Raw genomic sequence first — 5,882 nt, 5'->3', positions numbered from 1 at the left:
GGCGGCGGCGGCGGCGGCGGCGGCGGGGGGCGGGCGCCGGGGGAGGGGGCGGGCGCCGGGCGGCGGCGGGGGGCGGGGGCCGGAACCGGCCTCAGCTGGGGCCCGGCCAGCCCCCTCCCCCTCCCTCTCCGCGGTCTCCGGGGGAACGCGCAGCCAATCCCCGCCGCCCGCTGCGGGCTCGCCCCGGCCCGGGCCGCGGCGCGCCAGTCTCCGGCGGGGCTTTTCCCTTCTCTCCCTCGTCCTTTCTCTCCCTCTCTCTTTCCCTTCTCCACGGAGAGTTTTTAAACTTTGATGAACTCACCCAGCGAACTTTCTTAAAGGGGCCGCGCACACCGCGCCGTCCCAGCCCGCCGGAGGTGGGACTGGGTGCCGAGCACCCCGCGCTCCCTCGTCACTCATCATCCCCACCCCGGCGGCCCCACGCGAGGGGGCGCCCGAAGCGGGACTCCTGGGTGGTCGGCTTCAGGAAGGAGTCTCCCCTTTGTACTTTGATCTGGGGTTATAGGCTGTCCGGCGCAATTTCACCCCCAAATCCAGCCATCCAGTCCCCGTCCACCCTCTGCTTCCTCCCTCCTAGCGTAGGGCTGTTGGGGGCTCGGTTCTGGGGTTGATGGCCGAGGCGAGCCGGACACCTGGGCTTCGGCCTCGGCTGGGCGCCGTTTGCTGCGTGACCTTGAGGAAATCACTTCCCCTCTCTGGCCTCAGGCTTTCAGCCCAGAGGGTGGGACTTAGATCTCAAATTCCCCTGGGCGGGGAGACGAGTCTTGGGGATCCAAATGGTTATTAGCCCCTTGAGGCGGGTGGGGGGGGGGTGCACCTCGAATGACCGAGAAGGTTTCGTTCGTGCCCTCCACCCCCAGCTTCAGGGGTCCTCTCCTCCCTCGGCTTAAACACACACACACACGCCCCTTTTCCCCTCCTCCTCTTCAGAGCCTGAGGTTTGGGCGGGGCTGTGGTGACTCCCCTCCGCGGGTCTCAAGGGCGTGGTCCCGTGTTGGGTTTTCCTCAGACTTTTGAAAACCCGCGCCGACTGGGACCGGCCCCTGACGCCACCTTGTAAAAGCCCGCGCCCAGGTTGGGTCGTGCTTAAAGCGCGGCAGCTCTGAGCCCCGCGGAGCTGCTCGAGGACTGGGCTCCTCCCCAGCGCCCCGGTCCCCGCCCTCGAGCCCTGGGGCATCCTGGCCAGAGACTCTGTCGGGACTGGGAAAGACACTGCCAAGAGGTGAGGGGAGTCCTGCGGGACCCCGCCCAGAACCAGGCGTCTCAGGGTGTGATCTGTCACCTTGCTCCTGGTTCCTGTTCTGACTTTCCCCGCCAAACTTGGTAGTGGCACCTGGATTTTAAGGTTGGAAGCGACGCACAGCGTCGGTGGAGTGAGATAAGCTAGGTTTGCAGTCATGAACCAGTTAGGATCCCATACCTTGGACAAGTGACTCAACCCTTCAGAGCCCCAGTGTGCCTACCTCTAAATGGAGCCGGCACTACCCTACAGGAGTATGGAGTATGGAAGTATACACTGTTCCTGTGACTAAGTCTCCCCAATTATAATCTTTCCTAACCTGCCATTTCACAGATGAGTAAATTGAGGTCTATAGGTAAGCAATATCTTTTCCAGTGACATTCATCTAGTAAATAATTGTTGAGCAACCAGTGTGTGCTGTGGCAAGGCCAGGAACACCCTGGCTTCCCACTACCTCCATTGCCAACACTCTGTTCAGGCCCTAATATGAGGGAAACTGCTTCCTATAGGAATTGGGCATTGCCGTGAATGATGGTGCTTCACTTTACCCAGAGCTTTCTAGGTACTTCTCGCCTCTGGCACCTCCAGATAGAGCCAACCTGTGAACCCCCAGATATCCTGACCATCCTGCACAGGCCTCTGTCCTGTCTGGCTCTTTTCCCCACCCCTTCTCCCTTCCCCTAGTATAGATATTCCCAATAGGTGTGTCTCCAACTTTGGCGGAGCAATGTTCTTCCTCCTTTACCTCCTCCTCCTGACCCTCCCCCCCATATCAATCCAAATCCTCCCTTCCCTCAAGATTCTGCTTCAGTCCTACTTGTTCCAAGAGGAGTAGCCTGGCCCATTTTCAAAACTCCGGTATCCTCTAGAAGTTAGTTTGAATTTTTCAAAGAGGAAGGACTTCTCATCTTGTCCTTCAGGTCTACATTTTATAGATAAGGAAGCTGAGTCCCAAAGAGGTGACAAATAGGGACTTCCCTGGTGGTCCAGTGGCTAAGACTCCACACTCCCAGTGCAGGTGGCCTGCGTTTGATCCCTGGTCAGGGAACTAGATCCCACATGCCGCAACTAAGAGTTCATATGCCGCAACTTAAAAAAAAAAGATCCCGCATGTCACAATGAGACCTTGTGCAGATAAATAAATACATAAATAAAGTGCTTTAAAAAAAAAGTGGTGACAAATAATGCAGGGTCCACAGCTGACTCCCATCACTGTATTTTTCCGTACATGAAGCTGGTATTTATTGCTATTCTGATGATATACCAATTCATGCTTATTGTTGAATATTTGGAAGATTATAAAATAGTTTAGAAAATAATCTACCATGTAGAGAGCAAGATTATTAATATTTCCTCCTAGTCTTTTTGTCCGTGCATATTTTAAAAAACAAAATTGCCAAACAGTTTAAATAGTCCTTTTTTTTTTCTTAAATCTATCATGAACATTTCTTCTTAAGTTCTCGAGTCATAAATTTTAACGATTGCCTAACCCCCATTAGATGTGCCATAATTCAACTTATCTCTTATTGTTAGGCATTTGTATTATTTTTTCTTATTTGCCTTCATAAGAAACACCTTATATAAGGATGCTTAATGCCTCGGAAAGCTTCCTATATGTGACCAGCCCTAAGCACTTTGAAGGCAGCAGCTGTCTTATTCCTTCCTGTACTTTTTTTTTTTTTTTTTTTTCCTTTTTCCTGGCTGCACCATGTGGCTTGTGGGATCTTAGTTCCCCAACCAGGGATTGAACCCGTGCCCTCGGCAGTGAAAGCGTAGAATCCTAACCACTGGACTGCCCGACTGACCTAGTAACCCAGCCTCTAGCAGCCTCTTCAGTGTCTCCCCCTACCCCCAGAGTCAGGCTCCATGTCACCTCTGAGCTTCTCACATATCTGTTCCCTTTGCCTGGAACCGCCCCCTTCCCATACACCCACTCCCTTTCCAGAATGCTCTCAGAGTACCTTCTCTATGTTCTCTTGAGCCTGGAAATATCTTGTCTTGAAGTCTCAGCTACCAGATAGGAAAATCTCTGACTGAGATATGTCCACAAACCCTGCTAGTGAATACAGCCTCACCCCTCAATCTCTGTAGCCCCCTAGCCTCCAGCAAAGAGCTTGATGAGTGGTGGGCGTTTGCAGGTGTTCAGTGAACCATTCCTGGGGCCTCTGGGTTATCTGGTGCCTGTGGCCCTTTCTCTTTGATTTCCTGTACATATTGATACATTATCCTTTGATGTTTCATTCTTGGGGTAAGGAAAAGAGTCAGATGGCTTCACTCCTAAGAAATGCTGCCCTGGGACCCAGCATCCTGAAGGTGTGCCTGGCTACTTCAGGGCAGGCCCCCCATCCTAACCCGGGTCCCCCACCATCAGGAAAGTCTGGGCAACAAAAAGGCAGGTAGATAGGGTGACCTTGAGGCCCAAAGGCTGGTGTGTATCTGAGTTGTATTTTCTTGGCCCATAAGGTTTAAGCTGCACTTGAGTGCAAGAGGTTTCAGGAAGGGAAGGGGGTAAGATGCTGGCATTTATAAAGTACCTACTCCTTCCTGCCCCAGGCAGGTAATATGCCTTCTCCTGTAATCCATTGTTCTTGCTATCCCTAGTTATAGATTAGAAAACAGGCTCAGAAGAACTAGGGGAACTCGCCTAGCTACTGGTGAATGGCATGGATGGTGGGGAAAGCATGGAACAGCCCTGTTGTGAGATTATCAGTTCATCTCTAAAATGGGAATACTAGCACACAACTTCAGGGGTGTGTTATATAAGCGTTCATGACAAGCTCTTGATGGTTGTGATTATTGCCTGTGGCCCTCCTTCCAGTTTGAGGGTCAAGGTCAGAGTGGTTGCAGGTCAAGATCAGAGACTGGATCATTTCAGTCCAGAGTTCCTGAGCTCTCTCCTCTCCTCTTGCCTTCCTTACTCTGGGCCACATAGTTACCAAATTCGCAGGTTCAAATCCAAGGCAAACTGTTTCTAAAATAGCTGTGCCAGAATATCTGGGTTTGAGTCCAGGTGACCCTGGCAACCTGTATGACCATGGGCAGGTAGTTTAATCTCTCTAAGGCTTTGTTTTCTCATAGTAAAACTAGAGATGCCTTTCAGGCTCTCACAAGTTACCTAGGTTTTTGCAAGTGTTGAGTGAGATACTGGCACTCAGAGTTCTCAGATGGCCTCAAAGCTCTAGGGCAACTGGAGGGGTGATTATAAAATCAGCAAAGGAATAGAACCAAGAACTTCATTTCAACTCCAATCTTCCCAAGAGGCAGTGTCTCCCCCTCGATGCCCCCTCCCCAAAGATGTTATTTCTTCTGTCCCCACATGGCTGAAAACTAGGGGAGGACCCTCAGGTCAGGGATGGTGTCTTTTTTCATCTTTGAGTCTTCTTGTGCCTGGCCCACGTCCTGGTAGAGGGGGCTCAGTAAATAATATTGAATGAATGAAAAGCTTGGGTTTCCATGGAAAGAGCTCTGAGAGAAGTATTTTTATACTAACATGTCAATGACTGCATTTCCCCTCTCCCAACATGGGAGAGAGAATAGGATACCAGGAACCTGAAAGGGAAGCAGAAGATTTAAAAACAATGATCAGAAACCCATGAGGGGTGTTTGGGCAGGCCAGAGGTTTCTGGTCTGGACTCTAGGCTCCCAACTTAACACCTCCCTCTCAGCAGCCAAAGACCCTGCCCGACTGCCAGTTCCTACCCAACCACTGGGCCAGTGGCCTTTGCAGATGGGGAAACTGAAGTTCAGCAGCTGAAATCAACTCATCTGAGGTCACACCCAAGGTACTGAGTTCATTTCATACTTTCTATGGAATTTTACAAGGAAGTGGCTTGGAAATTTTCTTTCTAAGAAAAAACAGAACTAATCAAAGATCTTTTCGTATGGAGTCCTCAAATGATCTTTTATCCCCCAGAAAGTCTATGTGTTTAAAAAAAGAAGAAAAAAAGAGTTTTAAGTTCTGGCAACGATTAAATGGCACTTGCTAAACTTTTACTGGTTTTGAGTCCTTCCCAGGGAGCCAAAGGTCATTGAGAATGGCTCGCTGGCCTGTTTCCCTGCCTGAGTTGCTGGTCTCCCAGAGCCTGGGAGGGAGAGGGCTTTCCAGGCCAGACAAACTGCAGAATTGCCTGGCATGGCCGGGAAGTTGGTCTCACAGGGCAGAGTTTCCGAGAAAGACCAAGGGGCTGAAAGCAGGAATGGTTGCACTTGACCGGGGTCCAGTGGGGCAAGTGACAGTCTTCTGGGGACTGGGGCTTTAAATGGAGTGGGGTGGAGCAGGGTGAGGAGGGAAGATGAGTTGGCTCTACCCTCACCACTGAAGGTGGCAGTGAGGCTCCTGTGGCCTCCATCTTAACAGTCTTATTTGCCTTCCAAAAAGCTTATTGTTCAAAAGAGGAGGGGTACAGGTGCAGTCACTCTCTCTAAGGCCTTAGGGATTTAAGGAGGCAGCTGGGGGGGAAAGGGCGACGCCTAACCCAAAGGAGTGCTTCCCCCAAGGTGGGCGTTAGGGCATGCAGATCACAGAATCTGTGTAAGAAGGGGCCCTAGAGGTCAATCCAAGCCAGTGGACCTCACACTTGGCTACAGACCAGAATTATCTTTTGAAAAAGACAGATTCCTGGGGCCCATCTGAAAACAACTA

This window comes from Balaenoptera musculus, chromosome 2 (genome assembly GCF_009873245.2).
Source record: "Balaenoptera musculus isolate JJ_BM4_2016_0621 chromosome 2, mBalMus1.pri.v3, whole genome shotgun sequence".
Classification (NCBI taxonomy): domain Eukaryota; kingdom Metazoa; phylum Chordata; class Mammalia; order Artiodactyla; family Balaenopteridae; genus Balaenoptera; species Balaenoptera musculus.
The sequence above is the reverse complement of the archived record's forward strand: the minus strand, read 5'-3'. Positions refer to the sequence as shown.